The 22,432-nt window shown below is 32.6% G+C and overlaps 1 protein-coding gene across 3 annotated transcripts in view; it reads right to left on the bottom strand.

Moving 5' to 3' along the window:
* Positions 1-22,432, bottom strand: part of LOC130891204 (nephrin-like) — a 732,788-nt gene that overhangs the window by 270,101 nt on the left and 440,255 nt on the right. The window lies entirely within an intron of this gene.

The raw sequence follows: 22,432 nt of genomic DNA, 5'->3' as shown, positions 1-22,432 counted from the left end.
GCTTACACCACCTACATTTATAGGGAGAATCAACAAATATCGACGAAAACTTAATTGGCAATTGCAAATTTCAAATAGTTGACACAACTGTCAGATTTTCAAATTCTTAAGGTAGTTTTCATTTGTGGTTTGATGAAAATCGCAATTTCCATTCAATATTATTTTAGTAGGAGATAATTATACCAATTTATAATAAATAATATGGATACTGACACAGAAGTGACGATTTGGATAGTGCTGCTCCAGAGATATCGAAAAATGCAGCAAAAGTTTTCAGAAACTGTACTTTGAAGAGTTGTCGAAAACTTTAAAGGCGTCTACACTTTAGTCACAATATTCAATGTTGCGAAGTACTATCAGTATAAAAAATAACATTGACATATCCACGTATCAGAAATTACGTCCCTATAAAAACAAACATATTGACAGCTGACCCATTGCAGAGATTTTTAAGCGAAGCTCCAGACAAGGAATATCTACTAATAAAAGAAAATTTATTTAGAAGCAACTATTTTTAGGATTCAACTATTTTTTTCCTTGAATTAAGATTGATGTTTCTAATTAGTGGGCTTTTCAGTAGATAAAAAGAATGAAATAATCATTAAAAATTCCATTTCAAATTATGGTACATACAGGGTGCGGCAGCATAACTTCCTTTTTTCAAAAGTTAATAAAACTTATTGTATGAATCAGAAAATTTTTATTCGTTTTTTATAATACAGGCACATACATAAAGTTTTGTTTTACTGAGTTTTGAAGATCAAATCAGTTAGGTGACGTCCCCCATTCTCCATACACTGAGTAAACCGATTTCTGGCGTTTGTCATGACTCTTGCCAGCATAGCAGGCGTTATGTTGGCAATTTCTTCCTGGATGTTCGTCTTCAAATCTTGTAGGGTCCTTGGACGGTTCACATACACACGGGATTTCAAAAAACCCCATAGGAAATAATCACAAGGGGTCAAATCGGGAGAGCGGGCTGGCCACTCCAAATCGCCCCTAATTGAGATAAGGCGCTCTGGGAAGTGTTCCCTCAAAACAGCCATCGATGTTCTTGAAGTGTGTGCCGTTGCTCCGTCTTGTTGGAACCAAGTGTCCCCTAAGTCCAACTCATCTAGCCGTGGGAAAAAAAATTCCTGTAACATGTTTACATACCGGTGCGAATTCACTGTCACTGTGACTTCATTTTCCTCAAAGAACCAGGGACCAATAATTCCACGTGAGTAAATTGCACACCACACTGTGACTTTAGGTGAATGCAAAGGCCGTTGATGCAATTGTCGAGGATTGGTATCAGCCCAGTAGCGCATGTTTTGTTTGTTTACGGATCCACACAAATGAAAATGGGCTTCATCACTAAAAAAAACAATAGCGTCCTCAGGAACGACTTCCAGAAAAACCTCACACGCGTTCCTCCGAGAATTGAAGTCACGTTCAGAAAGTTCCTGCACAATTGCCATCTTGTATGGATGAAAATGAAGATCATCATGAAGTATTCTCCTCACAGAACGATCGGAAAGTCCAAGGGCAGACGCATGTTTGCGCGCAGAACGCCGTGGTGATCGCAACACTGAAGTTCTAACTAACTCAATGTTCTCCGGTGATCTAATGGGCCGAGGGACTCCAGTTCTTCGTCTTGTCACACTTGCAGTTTGTCTGAACGTAGTGACCCACGTAACAATTGATTTCCGGTCCGGGACAGGGGCCAAGGGGGCTAAATTAAAGCGATTCCGAAAGGCGCGCTGGGTTGCGATCACAGAACATCCGCTCGAAAAGTAAACCTCAACGGCAAACGCACGCTCCTCACTGTTCCAACGCATGATGGCGACTGAACTGTGCCGGGACAAAACTTTATAGTCCCCCCTCTCGAACGAGACCACTAGCACTCCGTTACGACATCTACCGACTAAATGGCGAACTTTTTAAAAAAGGAAGTTATGCTGCCGCACCCTGTAGATATTATGTACTTTTAACCAATACATTTGAATCAATGGCCAATGGTGCAGTGGAAAGCATGTGCGCTTGGAACTCAGTAGTCCCGAGTTCATTCTGGTTTTTTATTTCAGATGGCAGTAGCTATAAGCTTAGCAGAGGCATGTCGTAGAGAGGAGTTGTGAAAATTAAGTAATTTTATGAGATATATGAAAAATATACTGTTCTTCGACCGATTGCTTTGCCAGCAAAACGTTTCTTTTTAAATTACCAACACGGAAAATGTACTAAAAAGGTAGTTGGCATTAACAAATTCGGTAGTATGGCTAAGACAATTGCAATTTTTTTAAAATTAGAAAGCCCACATCTATACACTGGTCCTTGCTTCTAGCGTTCTTCGGCAATAATTTCACTAAATGCATGAGGGGACATAATAAACTCAAAGCGCCATAGAGGATGGCATTACAGTACCGTGGCAGAAGGATACATCGAAGAGTCTATTAAAAATAGAATTAACGTTGCTGACAAAATCGTCAACTCCATTGAGAAACCACTCGAACCCTCTACAGAAATGGAGACAAAAAATATACCGTATAACAAAAAATTTTATTAAAAGAAATGACGTTCCGGGTTTAGCTATACAAAATTGAAAAAATTTCACAATCAACTACAATTTTAAATAATATTTTTCAACAGTTAAGAGGATACTTAAGTATTATTTTGGTTTTACTAATCATAAAAATGAACATTAAGTTCTATTAATTTCAATCTTCCAAATTGTGCAGTTGTAGACAAAGTATAGTATGCAACACGTGGGAAAAGTACTTTTCTCATTCGTGTGTTTGCACACAACTTCCACACTCGTGAGAAAAGTTGAATTTTTCCCACTTGTTGTACAATATACTATTCTCCTTTACATCGAATGAATCAATATCACTGTCATATGCAGAATTTTTTGGATATTAACTTTTGTGCTTTGAGTAATTCCTTATTAATATTTTAAATTTGTTTGTTTGTTACGCTTTCAGGTGAAAACTACTTAACCTGTCATCATGAAACTTTCTACTCATATTCTTCGGGGTATTAGAAGTAACATAAGATACTTTTTATGAGAAAATTATTTGTGAAAAAATCTCAGAATCTAGCTTCTTCAACGCCATCTAGAAGTCCAGTAAAGAAGTTCCAACCCTGATTACTGTAATACCGCTCCACTTTATTACCAACGGTCACGTAAATATCCAATCCAGTTAAGTATAACTTCAGCTGTTTGGTATTTTTCTTTATTTATTGTTATTTTTTTCTTTCATTATATATGCAGTATAGAACTATTTGAGGTTAGGAGTCATTTTTGTGGTTACATGCTATTCATTATTTTAGATCTACTCTTTGGTTTAAATTCTTACACTATTCTATCTTCTAAAGATGCCTCGAAAGCAAAATGCCAGTGCAGCAAAAGTTGCCCGAAATAACGATTCTTCGGTCCACGCAGAAATGAGAAGACAACAGCAAGCAGAGCGACAAAGTGTTTTGAGAGCAGCCGAAACTCCTCTTCAGGCACGAGTTCGTTCAGAAAGACAAACTACGCTGCAAGCAGCTAGAAGAGCGATAGAATCGCTAGAACAATCGCTGGCGAGAAGAATTCATAATGTAGAAATGCAGACCATGCGCCGCGCCGCCGTCGTAATTTCATTCGTAGAGATCTGGTCTTTATTCAATGGTATTGGGTTTAAGCATTTCTATTGCTTTTCCACTGAACTTAGGATATTTCAGGTATCGAGAGTGCTTTTAAAAAATCCCCGATTCCCTCATGGTCAACTATATGTTTGTCTAATGTTCGGAATTTACACATTTTTGTGTATTGTGCATTTATATATTTTGAAAACTTAATATTATTTATTTTTCTTACAGAGAAATATGTTTGTTTTTTATTTAAATTAAATTTTTAAGTTTTTGAAACTTCATGGTATGTTATAATTTTTGAAAATTGATAATCCCATCGAAGCAATAAAATATAGTTATCATATTGATTGATTTATCTCTATTGTAATGATCTCTGATATTATAATGTCTTCAATGCGAGCGAAGCCGCGGGTAAAAGCCAGTAAATAAATAAATAAATACACTGGAAAAGGATTTTTGAATTTCCAATCCTCAACGTTCGGAGTTTAGATGGAAGTCCGTCAATTTCAAAGATAGGATCTTCTACTATTGTGCTACAGCTAAAAATAGAGAATTGATGAACACAAAAGATATATTTATCAATTTAAATTTCAAATCACACAGTTCTTACTAATACAATACTCACTTGTAATAGTTAAAATCGTATAACTTCTCCTTTAATGCCATAGAGAGGCATGGAATTAGCACAAACTGAATGACTTAAGTGTGTACGAAGAAAAGATTCGAAAAAATTAACACAAGGGTAGAAAATTGGAGTTTATAATTGGTAACAGTGAATTAAAACTCACAGTCTAGTCGAATTCATAACAATATACTTAATATACTAAATTCCCACCACTACATTTTGAAGGGGGTACAATGAAAAAATATATATTTGATTTAGTATTTAATTTTCAACAAAAAATCATTTTACTCTCTTAAGTTTCTTCCAAATAAAGGCGACAAACAATTTTCTATGCTATATTTATGTTTGCTAGTACGTTAAGGCCGTATTTGACATTGATTTATTGATCTCTAATGTACCCTGGACTGTTTATTGGAACTAGTGGGCTACCTGTCTGAAGACTATGTGGAGTATATTTTCTGCTTTGCTTGATATGCTTGATGGACAGAGGAGGTGCTTGACTGGTTCCTTTTCAGAAACGACAAGAATTGTCTGGAGTTTCTCCCATGTTATTTTGGAAGTTTTAATCCCTCGCATTGTGTCCATATTCAATGGGTATAGTAATAATTCTACTTAGCTCGTCTCGACAAGACAGACTTTTGATTACTCGAGTGTTTCAGAGTGGGAGCTCACGCCGTATATATGATTTTCTCGTATGTTCACACATCTATGGTTATGACATTTTGGGAAACCTATAAAACGTGGTCCTGTGGAACAGTCGTTTATACCTATTTTACAGGTATCTTTCGGGTTCTACGCTATCTTTTATTGCATAATAAATATTTTGGAAATACGATAATTGCGCTTTACAGAGAGGACTGCAAAATTCGTGACTTGATTAATCATTATTTGAGAAAAAATTGAGATGAAGATTTGACTTCAACAAACAATGGAAGATGTTTTAACACCTCTTACATAAAATGCTTAAAAGCGTTGAAATAATTTGATTAGATATATGACTCTCATTTTTCTTGACTAGTCAGGATTTATCACTTCATGTTTTACATTAGGTATTTATTATAATATGTCGTGTACCCATCAGGTGATGTTGCATTAATTCCTATTTCATTATCCAGGTAAAATTGTATTGTAGACATAGTACGGGAAGAGTGTCTATGAAAACTTATTCTTATCAACTTTTATTCCAAGGTTGATGTTCGTAACTATATTAAATTAAAAATAATACATTACAGACTACGTGAATATCTATATGCCCATACTTTTGTCGTTAATGTAAAAATTATGCGGTTCTGTTCTAATAACCGTATTGCGTGCACACACCCGCAAGTCGGATATTATGCTAGGGAAATTGTTTTTCGTTCACTCGCACGGAATTTCAGCTGAATTTCAAATATGCAGATTCCTTGAACAAATTTCCACATATATTTTTTCTAATCACAGAAAAATAATGCAGGGAATACGAGGTGAGAATGGAGAGTTAGGAAAATAATTCTGTTTTTCAAACATGACGAGTAAATGTAGTAAGCAATATGCTTGGCGTTTTTTGAAATTATCTGAATGTTTGTGGTCTATTTGCTAATATTGGTAAAATTGATAAAGAATAGACATTTAACCTAGAACCAAAAATAATGATAATAATAGAATAAGAATTCAATAAATGATATATTGAACAGAAATATATATATTGTTTAAAAATGACTCCATTTGAAGAACTGAATAAACATCTTTTTGATCAAAATAACACACATTCATCAAATAAAACATAGTATAAAACTTTGAAGACTTGCAATCAGCATTAAATAATATCATTAGTGAAAAGTAAATAAATAAAAATAGAGAAAATGAAAAACTTAAGTGAGATAAAATGGCAAGCGTCAGAATAATAATTGCAGATTAACATTGAGGATCAGATCCCAAATTTTTTTCCTATCATCATCAAAACCTAAGCCAACGCTGAAGTTTTAACAGCGAGTTGTAATAATACAACTCAAGTTGGTGAACGTCTGATCTGAATACAAAATTAAGGTTGATTTAAATACAACAACAGTAATAATATTGAGAAGAAATAGAGAAGAGGGAAAATTGTAGTAATAGAAAAGTATGCCAACGTATAAAGTGTATGATAACACGATATCTGGAAGGGAAATAAACGAATCATTAAATATTAGGATACAAAAATGAAGCATTTTAATATCACTTTAACAATAACAAGCAACATAAAATTAGTAGGAGAGAAAAATAAACGTGACAAGAATGAAACAAGTACAAAAGTGCCGAGCAAAAATAAATGGTACGGTATGGAGGACTATTACATTGAAAAAATAATGAATGAGAACAAAAATCGAAACAATTAAATAAAAAAATATTTGCTTGGTGTGAAGACAATAAAAAAAAGGCGCGGGAATGATTGTGATGCTTCAAATTAATGGCAATACAACCAAATTGTAATTGAAGTAAGGTAAAAAGATAGAAAACCTTTGAGTAGTTGACGATAACAGTGTACAGAAAACAGAAAGCAATACAACAAATAGGAGGGTTAGAATCTTCATCTTATATAATAAAACGTTGAAGGAAATTAGTTTAAGTAAAAGAGGAAAAATTTTTGTATTTAATTAACTCACTATAGTGGGTGCTACTACTACACTTTGTTGTAACTTATATAACTGACGTATTGGAAGATAATTATGTTGGAGAAATTCATCATATATGGTATTATTCAATAATCAATGTCAAAATGTTATATGAACCAAAAGTTCGTAAGGAGCTCTATATTTAGTAAGCCTGTTGTCAGGAATTCGGAAAGGGAAATTACTCTCAGAAAATCAGATGCAACTAATTTGAATCGGAACCAAACGGTCAATACTCGTTCATCTAGTTTAATTGAACTGTCACTAATGGTATTATTGATTAGTGAAAGTAACTGGATTTCTACAGAAGGGATGGTAATGAATGACTTCAAGGACTGGTACCGACAATATATAATCTTTCCATTCTTTCATATTAGTAGATTACAGAAATTGCTTAACTTCATAATATCATCCAATCGTAGGGTTGTGCGATGTTCTTATAGACATTTGTTTTTATGAACAATAATTCAGCTATTTGGTACACTTTGCGAATTTATATCATAAGTTGAATCATATCGGAGTTAGCCGCTAGCTCAACAGAAAATTTGCTATAGACAAAATCAAAGGGTGATTATAATGCTTCATACAGAACTTTATGAATTAGGACTCAACGCCAAAAATTACCGTTTTTTGTGAAAATTTGTGAATTTTATGTTTTGCTGAATTAAACAAAAAGTGCCCACAGATGTGAGCGTTTCTTCAACTGTATTCCACTCAAAAACCTAGACTTTTACATTGGAATGAACTGAATGAATGTCTTGCAGAAGCAACAAATCAGTAATTTTTTCTGACCAAGTCATCAAAATGGAATTTTCAAATATTTTTTCAATTTTCAACACAGGTCGAGCAAATCATGAGTTTAATGGGAGCCTACAACTCAAACGAGTTAAATTCCATGGAAATAATAACGAAGCTCTTCCTGTCAATATAACAACCACCAACATAAAATCATCTAAAGTTAACAAAATTAATGGAAAATATCTTCCACGGCAACCAATTTATGCCTTAAAAGTTTATTTTCAAATATCCAGAGTATTAAAATATCCATACAAGAAGTGAACATGAATAAGTTGGCTGCTATGGACGATTAGTATGTTTTCAGAATTGAAAGATTCTGAAATTTTGTGAGCAGGTATTTGAGATCATAGCTGTGGAAAAACTATTAGGTTGGAAACTTCCATTCCAAGGAACCAGCGAAGCGAAAGCATCCCTGAATAGTCGTCATTACTTTTTGATTGAAGACAAATGGTTGAGTACAGTTACATGAAGTAACCAGAGTTAAGAATCGTGACAATTGCTCCAGATTAATGATTCATTTTAATAAGACAATGAAAAATTTCAATTTCATGCAATAAACCTACAATTATTCTTATAGTTAATTCCTTCGATTAGTTCTAACTTCCTGCTTAGTTTCACAATAGAGTTATCTACAATGATATTTAAACACTATTTTAGGGATAAATTGCTCCCTAGATAAATTCAGCAGATTTGGGTCAGTAAATCCCCCGTGTCTTGTCAACGGCTAGACAAATGTGACCAGTATCTCATGAAATACGGATGCACTTCCATTATTTAACATTATTACAATTCGAATGGACTTCCCCGAAACTTAAAACGAACACTAGATGAATAGAAATTGCAGAATTATTTTATGCTTCTCATTCAGCTGCTGTTAGTCACGATACTATATATAGATGTCATTGCAACGGTATATAAAATTATAAGTGGATATTATATCTCTGAAATAGAGCAAATATTTTGAAAACTAGTTATTCACGAATGCCTTACTTTATTTTCTTATTATTACCTATACTTATATACGAGTATAAGACTTGTAGTTAAGCTTCTTTCGTCATCGAGTCTTTTTCACAAAATCCTCTCCAAGTCTTTTAGTTGCTTATTTGTGTTATTACTTCGTATAGTTTTTTCTCTCTGCTCTCCGCCGCTTCGTTACTGTCGTCAATCAAGGTTCCCTTGATATTTCTCTATTTCTCGCTCTTATTTTTCTAGCTTGTAATATTCGTCCTTTCCTCAATCATTCTTTTTACATATCTCAGTTGATGTTCTCCTTTGACTTGTTCTGCAGGTTGTGTATCAAATATTTGTATTTATGTTTCTTTCCTGATGTAGTCTAATAAGGTCTTCTTCTTAATTTTTCGCAAGAATTTTATTTCTGTTCTTATGTCCTTTTTTCATCTAATTTCCGATCTCCTGCTATTGAGCCTTGGTATTTGAAGTGTCCTATTTCTTCTATATGTTCATTTTATATTTTAATGTCGTGTGTTTCCGTTTCTGTGCTCATGATCATCATATTAGCTTCATCTAAAGCTGGTATTACATGATGCGTCCAACGTTTGCGCCATCATTCATCTTCCAACGTAGGCTGAACATTGGACGAATGCTGGAACCTTAACTAAAGAAATAAAAACCTGGCAAAAAAGTGATGAACAACATACAACAGATTTAAATTTCTAAAAAAACTCGTTCATACTGACAACTTTGATTTTTGATACAAAACATTCACAAGAAGTGTGTGTAGTTATTCCATAAGAGTTGTTTCCAACTTCATTCCAATGCTCGGTACTCCTTTGACGCTGGTCAAAAAAACCGACTTTCCATGGCCAATGTTCCAATGCCAACATTGAAAGCAAAACATTCGTTGAATAACAATTGACACAAAAACAAGTAATAAAAAAGTTTCCAAAAACTAGAAAATAAAGTACATTTTGTTCGTTGTTTCTTCGTCATCTATTTTAAAAATTCTGTTTTACTCTGCTGCGAATGAAATTAAATGTACTTAAATTACGAGATATTGAATTATATTGTCATGAAAAGTGAGAAAGTAAGCAAATTATCTTCTACTTAACAGGTTGATTAACAGTATGTGCAACTATGATTAGGAGATTCCATCCAAATAAATAAATCAACCAAATAAGTTGAAGTGTGAAATTTATCTTAATACTGCTTAATCAATACTACATAATTTATTTGGTGGTACCGTTGTTTGTTTGAGAAACTAATTTATTGACTTCAACGATAATAATTTGTTGCTTTAAGCTTATAGAAATCTTTATTGGTCAATATTTCAAGATTATTCGATTCCATAAGGCTATATCCAATATTTCAAAACATTTTTAACAGCACGTATCAGACTCTATAAAACAGTATCGTATTCAAAGTATCCAAATAATTTAATTCTTTGAAAGAACTGAGAGCATGAGAGCACTAGTTCTCAAAATTCAATTTTTGTGCTTATCATGTTTACTTGTATGCGTCAAAAATAGGAGTTTTTTGAACGGCTCAATTTACTTTTATTGTGATTTTTATTATTTCAGCGTATAAATTTTACTGTGTTGAGATCAATTAATATCTAAAGTTTTTGCGTGATAATTTAGTTGGAATTTCTGGAACTATTGGTGATATTCATACTGAACACACTGTTTACACTACACCAACACTCACAATTACACTGTTTGACACGCGTTTCGATAACCAAGTTACCGTTTTCAGAGGTTGATGGTAAGCAGTTCACCTACAGCCTCTGAAAACGATAACTTGGTTATCGAAACGCGCGTCTGACATTGAAATCGTGATTGTTGGTGTCGTGGTGGTGTAAACAGTATGTTCAGTATTTTAGCATGATGAGTAGTTTAAGGAGAGGTAGATAAAGCAATTCATATCTTTGTGGGGAGAGTATGTGTTTAAACATTGTTGAAACGTTTATGAGAGTTGGTGGAGAAAACCTATTTTAAGAGTTTTGGGATATTCGTAGATAAAAAAGTCTTATGTTTCAAATCGGTTTGTACATCATGTATGGGATATTCATGATAAAAGAAAGATAAAAAAACTCATTTTGTATTTAAAACACCCAATTTTTGGCAAGTACTGTTATATTATAGCGCAAGTATATGCAAGTACTAATTGTGTTCATAGTTCAGTGCAGTGCTCATTTGACTCTTAGTCTCAGTCCTTAAAAATATATCTGCATCCTTCTCCCAAAATGAGTTGGAAAATCATGTAAAAGATTTAAATCTGTCAAAGATCCTCTGCTACAATTAAAAAATATGGGGTGCAATTTGAGCGTAAAACTCTACTTCTTCCATAGTCACCAGTTTCCGGAAAATTTCAGAGACAAAATCAATTATTTTTTATTAGAGTTTCATACTTACATGGCTGGGACTCAGAAATATTGCATATATCATAATATATGTTCAACAACAACTAAAAGTTCTTCGGCACTTGACGTGAAGTAAACTAGTAATATTTTTGATACTGTTGTTACGTTCACAAAATAGATTTTTACAAAGTAAGCATTAGAATTATAACTTCAGTGGTATAACGTTGTGAGTAGGAAAGTCATAAGTTCACTACGACTTTTATCTCTATTCTTAGTATATACAAAATACCTATTTAATTTTTCTTCGTTAAAAATCTGTAAGAGATTCATTTATCAGGCATCTTTAAGAGAAAAATAAATAAAGATAGATATTTGTTAAAAGAGATATATAAATATACATCAGCTTAAAGCTATAATTTGAGAATTTGTACGACAGGAACAAAGGATCTTGTGAAATACCCCAAAAAGGACATTATTCTGTAAAAACATCAATATGTCTTTGAGTGCTTTCCACAGAAAATGTTTTGTCAAGAGCCTTTGTCGACTTATCTTGTTAATATAATACAGTTCGTGGAACGAATTACATGTTTTCCTATGTATATATCCCTTAAAATATTGTCAAAAAAGAGGATGAACAATATTGACCATAATAGAATGAGCACTTTCATTATTTCTTCTTTGAACTTACATATTATTTGTTCCCAAGATGGGATTGTAGTTTTCCACTGAGCAAATCCAAGACTTTTATTTTTTAAGTACACAAAAGACGCAATACTTTCGTTCGTAACTTCATATTGCTTTGACTACCGTCTTTAGAAAAATTTTTTAGGAGTAAGATCAATCTACTGAATCAGGTCGAAGCAGTAATAAAATAATGTCAGGATAATAACTCACTAATAAATAAATACGATATGATGCATTTAAAATGGAAACACACTTGTGCAATATGAAAATAAAAACTTTGAAGAAATTTTCCAAGTAATATTTTCTATAAAACTGAAATCAAGAACATTTAAAAGCATAAACATATCAAGATATCTAAGAAATAAGAAATTGGAGGTATTAATACAGTTAACTACGAATAAATGAAATTGACTATTATACAAAACACACTGTGAAAAAATATCTAAATATTACATTTTATTTTATTCGTGATTCTAGTTATCTCAATGAATCCATCAACTAGATCGATAAATTTGTCTCAGCTCTAAGACATGTTATCAGTTGATTTGAAACTCTTAACAATTGATATTTCTCCGAAACATCAATAAGTTTTGAAAAAAATATTTAAATTTATTCTTACTTGTCTTGAGCTCATTATTAGATTATAATTTTTACTTGGAATTAAACATATTGGGTAGGTAATGAAAAATCAACAAAACATTTTTATTCTATATGTTACCAACAACCATATAATCTTCCCAGTATAACTACGCATATACGACGATGGACCTAGGTGTACCTGTCCTGACCTAGAGATGGCAGTAGTTACTGTAAAAATACCACTGTAATAGAAAGTACTCAAAGTACAGCAAATATATTATCTAAGTTTGAATACGCCACGTTGTTTAGTATTCTTTTGACAGCCATCAATAGTGAACATTTCCAGTGAATTTATGAACATGGCAAAAATTGGTAATCGTTGTATGATACAATACTTTTGTTTGACAGGCCTCAGCCCAACCAATATGAAAGCTGCGCTAGATTTTAATCTGTTATTAACAGTAAAAAATTGGGTAGCAGAGTTTAAAAAATGCTATATGACATGCAAAGACCAGCAACGCAATGGTCGACCAAATGTACACTCCAGAAATGTTGGAGAAAATCCTCAAGCGGTACTGGATGATCGTCGTCTGAGAGTGCGCGAGCTAGCAGACATAGTAGGCATTACAAAAAGTGCGGTACATCATATATTAACTGAAAATTTGGACATGAGAAAGCTGTGAACAAGATGGGTGCCGTGTTTGATCACTATGGATGTTTCCATCGAGTGTTTGGTAATGTTTCACAGAAACAAAGCCAAATTTTTACGCCGTTTCGTAACCATGGATGAAACGTGGGTCTATCACTTTATACTCGAATCAAAATAACGAAAAAACAATGGACTGAAAAAGGAGAACCGGCTCCAAAGAAGCAAATACCGTTTCATCTGCAGACCAAAGGTCATGTCGTCAGTTTTTTAGGATTCGCGTGGGATAATTTTCATTGACTGTCTTGAAAAAGGAAAAATATCGACGGAGAGTATTACTCGAACTTATTGCAAAGTTTGAACGCTAAAATCAAGCAAAAAAGGAAGTGTTGTTCCATCAAGACAATGCATCAGCTCACACATCCGTTACTGCAATGGCCAAAATTAATCAATTGCTACCCTTTGCGCCATATTTGCCAGAGTTAGCTGCCTAGAATTATTTTCTTTTCCTAAAACAACATTGAATGACATTTGTGTTCAAAGTGATTTCAATTCGTTCGTGGATTTGTTCGATTTGCTCCACTCTTTTCATGAACTTATTCATTCACTACTTAGTCAAGATAAAAATATATATATGAAACGAAAATACGTCTGGAATTATTTTTGTTAGCGAATAGAGGACTATTGAACCATGAATTTCGAAATATATATTCATAACATCGTAATTCAATTTCACGAAATAATCAAGATTACTGACAATATAAAATTACTCTTTGTCTCTCAACTCACAACCACTCTAATTCCAATTTTCTTATTAGATAGTTTTCGATGAAGCTAGTTGATGATTCTATATGATTGGGTTTCCAGTTTGGCAAATAAGAATAAATATTTATAATTCAATAATCAATACACTTTTCTGTTTGAACCAAGTGTTGAAGTATTTTTCCATTCCGATTGAGATACCTCCAAAACATGTGATTGGAACGCATCAACTGCTTCTTTATGTGTAGAAAAACGTTGACCTCGCAATTGACCATCGATTCGACTATTCAAAAACGTTTTGGAGGGAACTGATCTGTGACCCCTCGCATAAACGTGGTGGAGAATGATTTGTCTTGGTTTTCCTGATTTTTTCGGACACTTTTAGCAAACAATTGTAGCATTCAGAATTGACAGGTCAACGTTTATTTGATGGAACGGTGGCGACAAAAAAACAGACTTTTGTTGCATTTGGCTTGTCTTAAAAGACCCATACAGTCGATTGTTGTTTGGTTTCGGGTTCATATGCATAGATTCATGATTCCCCGCTTGTCTCGATCTTATAGACGACGATAATGCTTTATCACAAAAAGTCGAACCGAGTTGGTCGGCACATTGTTGGTTTAATCCTGGTCGAAACATGAAGAGAAGTCAAATTTGGCATTCACACATCAGTGTTGCCATATCTCAAACCTTAAGTAGCAAACCTCATATTCATTATTTCCACCTATAACAGTTGTTGGCTTTTGCTGTTTCTAAAAACCAGCAATGAAATTATTCTTGCCACTATAATTCCAATTAAAAGAATTGCCTTAAAGAATGCATGTTTAAACAGAATTACTATATGTAGTTGGAACTCACCATTTTTAAATCCTAAAATATTATTGAACATAAACATAAAGTAGATTTAGAAAAATGGTCCACATCCATTGACATATCACTCTACTGCTCTTTTATTATATTATTGATCATTTTAATATCATTGAAACATTCAACCACATCAATCAAATCATTAAGTGGTGATGTGCAATTGGCCAAATTTTTGAGAACTTCTCCCTTTATTCAACAAAATATTTGATTCATGACTTCTATTATGTAGGTACAATATGAGTTCAGGTATTTCAATTATTTAGAGATAATCAGTGGTTAAAGCCAATTGAGTCATTGGAAGCCACTCAATAGTTAGTCTTTTTATGCTGATATTATAGTTCGGGATGCAGTGAGGTAAGAAAATGGATCAGTTTCGTGTATTCTCCAAATTGCGAATTCAATAAAAATTGGCGAGATATATTGTTGATAAAAACCACACAAAATTTTTTAATACTATTACGAAATCACCGACTGATATAGACCGTGAAGCCGGTCCTGTTATATTAGGATTAGCGTTGTTAAAATGCGCCAGTTATATTGCGAAAACTTCTTCGTATTTTTTAATTACCTGCTTACATTATGTATCGATAGTATTTATAGATACAATTTCTAAACGAGTCTCTAGCATCAGGAGTCAGTAAACAATTTGATGTAATAGTGAATATATCTGTCTAATAAAAATATAACAAACAGTGTAATAAAATAAATTGTTTGAACTTTATTTCCTTATAGTAATAATTGAAACTTGAAATATCTTTTTGACTGGATATTGTGTCAATGTAAAATTTCGTCAACTTCCATTTGTTCATATCTTAAAATTTATTTTCAATTCACCCAAATATTCCAAATTGAGATTTAATTATTTAAAAACTGTTTATTTCAACTAACGTAGTAAAAAGTCTTTAATGCTGCTTGTGGAAAAACGTAAATTAGCCTTCCTATTCAATACCGCTCAATAAGAAAGCTAAACGATTACCTCCACTCGAGGTCGAGAGTAATAATCTTCGAGGTGAAAATGTGCTTAACTCTGAGTCAACTACGTCGTAGACACCGTCTACATAGGGCTATGTTAGTATTCAGTGCCGTAGAGATATTTTAATCCATTAAACAGAATTACATGAATAATTTATCCATTCATTCGTGGTACGTCTGACAGTCTCTCTCCCATGAAGTTCCATGAGACAACATATTTTTCTAGATTCATTGCTCGTTTGAAAGATATAACATAAAAATGTATGAACAAGAAAAGTTCATGTGAGTCACGAAGTTTAACAACCTGGTTTATAAATAATAAATTTTGGTAATGTTGTGCTTCATTATAGTTGGGGTGGAAGTTTATACATAAATAATGATCTTATGTTTCCACTGACTCGTTCAAGAGAGGAACACATTTCGGAGAGAAATATACATCGAATTGAATACAATTGAAAAAATCATTTAGATAAGGTTTAACATTATTCAATACATCTAGAGATTTATTCTTGTAACAACTGGAATACAAAAATAAAAATAACTAAATAAAGATAAAACAAATAAAATAAAGAAGAAAACCACAATGAATAACAAAATTATACGTAATAGTAATAGGTTATAATTAGTATAGCTAAATTAAACTAGTATGCAGTCTGACCGAAATTGAATATTATTATTAGAATAGAAGTCGTTTATATAGTAGAAGGCACTTTCCAGTAAATATGCCCTCAAATTATTGCAGAATACGGGAAAGGTATCGATTTGATTTCAATTGGCAAGTGATTGTTCATTTTTTTGCATTGTGAAATACTGAGCCCTCAACTAATTCTGAATGTTGAATAGGTAGGTGAAGTTCGTGCTCCGGGTTCATCAGTAAATAGCCGTGCAATGATCTTTCTAATATTGGATAAGCGTGCGTACGAATTAGGCAAACGGATTCAAATGTGAATAGGGAAGAAAAAATCAGAATTTTTAATCTTTTAATGAAGTCACTGTAAGGAGCCCTGATGTTTAGTCTGAATAAATATATAAAAGTTCTCTTTTCTAGATTGAAGATTCGCTCAAATTTAGCCACACTAAATGTACTCCAAAAGGGAAGGGTATATCGCAGTTGCGACTCAATAAGGGCATAATAAACTGTTAAAGAGGTGGATAAGTTCATTTTTTTGAAAAGTGATCTCAGTGCAAAACAGGAGGAACTTAATTTTTCGGATAAGGCGGCAATATGTAATTCGCATTCCAAGGAATTGTCCACAATAAGACCTAAGAATTTTACAGATTTAAGAACGTCAATGATGGTGTTATATAATAAAGAAATGAACAATGTATTTTTATATGATGAAACTTTACTTTTGGAAACTATTAGACACAGGAGACTAGAATCGCACCATGATTTAAGGGTGATTAGGTCACTAGATATGGTCCTATGAAGTGCCATGAGAAACTAGTGCCGTCTGCGACTGGAGTAGACATACAATATTCTGTGGACAATATTTTTAATAGTTTCTACATGATTCATTTAATTATTTCCGTAACCAAAAATTGACATTTCCTGAGGACGTAAATAGATGAGATGTAAGATTACGTGAGCAGTTTAACAGAAACGTGAATACTCAATGGAATTTAATTCAAACTCTACTCTACATATTTATTTGTTCAAAATTTCCACAGGAGCTTTTTTTGTGAACAGGATGTCATCAAAAGGTGAATATAGTAAATAAGACAATGAATCGTATTATAGTTCTACTAATTTTTCAACATAATAGCCGTTATATTATAATTAGTCGTTTTTCCTGGAGCTCGTTATTATTATAATATTGGCAAGTTTAATTTTTCCTCCTTCTATCTATCTGTGAACATTTCAAAACATTTGATTTCTTTCTTGGAAGTACGTCTTTTGGATGAGGTGCATGATTGCGACGGTACTCGTATTATTGACTCATAACTTCTATCCAGATTTTTACAGTTCATGATGGTCTAGGATGTTTAACATCATCGTTTTCATATTTCTACTTCTATGAGCAATTATTATCAAACTATTCCATAGGAGTGAACATTTCCAGTAATGAGTGAACCAATTCTCTTGAGTCTTTTTACTGATAATAAACACACATAATTTGTATTAATCACACTATTTACTGAACAGCAACACAATTAAATTGTCTGATAACCAACCGCCTCTGAAGATAGTAACAGTGTTGCTGTACAGTAAACTATGAATGTTACCAACTGTTTCACAAATTATAACTTAAAAAGAATATATAATCAATCATTTCTAATTTATGTGAGCGAAATTGATCCAAATCCATTCTTATTTCTGCTTTTATATCCTTAATCGGTTTAGTGTTAGGAACTTCACTTCCTAAGTACCTTCAGATCGCAGTAATCTTTCAATTGGTTCACTATTGAATATATTCCAAATAACAATTGGTTTTGTAAACCTTAATTAGAGGATAAAGTGAAATTATTCAATTCTTTTCAAAAATATCCTCAATCAAAAAATCTTGTTCTATAGTTTCGAGGAGCAGATCTAAAACGAGTTTTCCAATACGTGCGTTTCTTTATAGTTGACGTCCTTTTATTTTAGGGGACTTATTGATCATGTCTCTGATAGAGATCCTTTGTGCTATATAATAAAATACTATTTGAATGGTTCATTCCAGCATCCAGTGAATAACATAATTAATTTTGTTGTTATCGCTTAATTCGAATTATATATTTACCAGTGAGATGATACGATCGCTATTTTCTACGCCCTATGATTGGCATATAGAAACTCAAAATGAACAATATAAGTTTCGGACATATAGCTTAGAGTCTCCTTTCTAACGCCATTCATCTTTTGAGTGCTGGTTGCTTCAGCCTCTCATCCAGTGAGGATTTTTCTTTCATCATTACATGAATTTTAAGGAAATTCAGAGCTTCTACATTTCTGCAGCTGCTTATCTAATTTACCAATCGACTCTGATATAGATGTGGTGAATTAAGAAATTTCCAATGAAATAGGCGAAATACTTTCGCTGATATTTGTGTTAGACTAACTTAATTAGAGAAATTATACAACTAACTGAAGTACAAACTAAAGTTTAACAACTTCTTGTGATATTGGCAGGAGTTATTTATTTTGAATGAGTCCTATAATTTTAATATGTACATTGAATGTATTATTGACATTCATTATCACATGAATTTTGTAGTCAGTTCGATAAATTCGTTCTGAATCAAAAATTGGGGAATATTGATGATTTAACAAAAAGAGCAGGAAGAAAATATCGAAATAGTAGCGCGTATTCGTTGATTGTCAGTCAATTAATATTCATAAACAACGATGATATATGTATAGGATGTATATTTAATACAAAAATTTTAGACTGTGAACAGAAACAAGGTTGCAGAGGAATGATATAGAAAGATCTTACATTAGCAAATAAGTTATTTTATATTCTGCAATAAGTTTGTACGAACTAAGGGGATATCAAGGTATGTGACAAATTGTGATTCGGCCAACAGCTGATTTTGAAAATCATAATTGGATACAAACCGATTTGAATATAATGAAAAATTGAAAACGAAAAATTGCTCAAAAAAGGAAAAGAACCCAAGGAAAGATAAACTTATCAAGAAATAAAAGAGTTTGTGGATCCATAATATGAGTAAATTATTTCTCATGAATGAAGTTTTTGTTGTGAGGGGTTCCATTATCACAATCATTTGTAAAATTGTTATTTCTGTCAAATCAATTTGCTAACCTATCATAATTATATTATTGTAATAGAGAAACAAGAATATGATAAACAATATATTCATAAATCCACGCAATTTGTAAATATTTTAACATGCTCCAATTTCTAGGGGTTTGTTCTGTTGAATAATATTGAAATAACTGAGGCTAGTAACAAAAGTAAACTGTAAGTTAACAGGGGCATCATTACCCTATATTTTCTTAAACAGTAACCTTTGTGTATGTTTCTCTAGAACTTTGTGTAAGTTTCTAGAAGTTTTATAGTAAAGCCTTTTGTACATATCTTCGAAAAAATATAATGTTGAGGTAGGATCTGACTTCAAAGCTATCATAAAGAATATGTTGTATAACGCTGATACAAGAATTATTCAAAAATGATACATTGTTCTCACAAAAATAATTTACAGAAATTATTAACTGGATGTTAAAACTGCCTTCTTCCTCCCCAAATTTTACAGTTTCTATTGAAAGTATATGATATGGAACTAACCTTTATTAGGATTTTATTTCTTAGATTATCTCGATTATCATGTAATATCAACATTTTCATATATCCCATGAAACAACGGGAATGTTATGAATCGGGAGATCTTATTGGCTTCTTTTCTTCAAGACCTGTCCTGAAAAATTCCTTAAAAATAACTCGACGAACTTCTTAATTAGAATGACACGTATTATTCTTGACACAGCTTAAGATCCAGTTCTCCATATTATGCTCCAACCATATTGCTCTTGTTTCTTTCATTCTCTTCACCATATTCTCTTTTTCCAGAATTTTTTTTTCTTTTGTATACGTAATTTTTTTATTTTTGGTTCCATAATAGTATGTACAACTTTTATTTCTATTCTCAGCATCATTCCATCCTGATGTTACTTTATATATTCTAGGTACTGCACCGAGTTTTCTATTTGCTGCTTGTTGCTTCTCCTTCACTTCTTCAGGTCTATTCTACAACTAACATTTTTTTATAACTATAAACTCCAAGTCCTCTTTTTCTTTCTTCTTTCTTTTTATTTCATATACTTCGATTTATTTCATCAATTCTTCTAAGATTAGTTTCTATTTCTTATTGTCTTTTTTTGAATGATATTTCTCTGTTCTGACTCTAGCACTTTTCCATGGCCATTTCTATATTTCTATCAATATTGTTACGAAAAAGTCCGCGATATGGGTCCTAACCGGTTGTAGTGAAATTCCAAAATTTAGCGATGGCGCGGCAAATTTGATAAACTGGAATTCGTTTGATGTTTGTTTCATATAAGTTTCTATCATAGCAAGCTATGCGTTTACATTGTTTCAATTGAACCAATTACTAGGAGGTTCTATTAATACATTTGTTTTGATTCTTTATTTTCTAGAATTTCCGAGAACTTAGTTTGAATATATTAACGAGTTCGTTTAGCACCGTTTAGTTTATTTCATAATAAATAGTCATGGTGGACAGAACGGAATAGAAAGAATTATAATAAATTATATAAATTAGTTACGTGTTAGTGATAAGTTGATCATTATAAGTTAGTTAAGTGTTGTATAGAGTGTTTGAATAAATTAAGTGAGTAAAAGACAGTGTTTATATACTCACCCCACCGATAGTAACAGTGTAAATAAATAAGAAAAATATTAAAATATTAATTTAGATGTTTTCTTCTTCTTAATTTTTTTTTCGAGAACCTGCTGCAATGAATCTTTTATATTAATACTATATTATTAGATATCTTCCTCTTCAGCATGTGTATGATGAAGCTTATTGTTCTTAATATTGATAGAGAAGAATTCCACACTGAAATCCAGTTAAAATGCAGCTCTTCAAATGAATCTCCGAGAAATGCATAATGTTCAAGGATATTTCATCATTAGTTACCGTCTTAGGCAGATCTTTAGTTGAACACAATCCTTCACTATCTTCGCAATACTCAGTGATTTAGGTGCAATTCAGATACGATTCATTGCAAGCCCCCGAATTATATATTTATTCTTATTTCTGAAAACTTAAGTAGCAGCCCTGGAATATATTATATGAAATACCTTCTAGAAATATATATTACAAATACATTATCAGTAATATTTACGTTATGAAGACGCTCTTATCTATAAGATTAAGTTGATTTGACAGCGTATGAAAAAGAGGAACGAAAATGAAAATTTCCTGAGGACTTTCACCGTTAGACCTAATCGTATTAAGCTAGCGAAAAGCCGAACGTATATTGGATTATATTTTTACACACATAAAAGTATATCTTCCTAATATTATATTCTCAGTATCGATTTTACCGTCTTACCTTAGCTTTTCGCACATTTTCCTTTACAATCACTGTAATCCCGAAGTAAACGTCGCCCATCATATTTTCCCGTCTGTGCACCGAGAAAAGCTTCCAACCGAGAAAATAAAGTCGTAGCGAATATCCCTGCAAGTGACCGTAAATTTCAACGTCCTGAATCTTGACAGCAGCATTCACTATATGCAGTCTGACCATTTCCAGCTGCGCTTTTATCCAGACCGCATTACCGAAAAGCGGAGGTGTGCACAAACAGTACGTAATGGTCTGCACGAGGGTCAGAAAAGGATGTGCCTTAACAGGGGACTAAATCTTAACAAAACATGAAGAAGGTTGCGCACTAATTTGACAATCTGGAGGGTTATGATAAAATAATTCACTAAATTTATAGAATCTACAATGCTCATTCTTTTAAATAAAAACATCTTTTGACATAGTTAACATTTTTTTAAATAGGCTTCCTTTGAAACTAACTCTGATACCAATGTAGCACAACTCTAATTTAACAAAATCTGATGAACACTTTTTCATATACAAATATTATTCTTCTTCCATAACAAGAAGCTGGATTATCCGATATTATTAAATAAAAAAAGGAAGAGGAAATTGATAAAAATCGAAATAAACTTAATTTTAGATTTTTTGAATTAACAGAACAGACGACGGTAGACCTGATTTACAGAGTTTTCGGTTATCTGCGGAGTTATAAGAATCATTTTTTGTCCAATTGGTTCCGTCACATCTTCTAAACTGTCTGTCTAACTATTTGTTAGAAAAAAATCGAGGGCACTAAGATTAGGTGACCTAGGAGGCCACTTCATTGATCCACCACTTCCAATCCACCTTCCTCCAAACTGGTCGCACAGAAATACTACGTGAATGGCAAAATGCAAGCACAGCCTTCTATGATACATTAGAAATA

The sequence above is a fragment of the Diorhabda carinulata genome, chromosome 3, assembly GCF_026250575.1.
Source record: "Diorhabda carinulata isolate Delta chromosome 3, icDioCari1.1, whole genome shotgun sequence".
NCBI lineage: Eukaryota > Metazoa > Arthropoda > Insecta > Coleoptera > Chrysomelidae > Diorhabda > Diorhabda carinulata.
The sequence above is the reverse complement of the archived record's forward strand: the minus strand, read 5'-3'. Positions and strand labels throughout refer to the sequence as shown.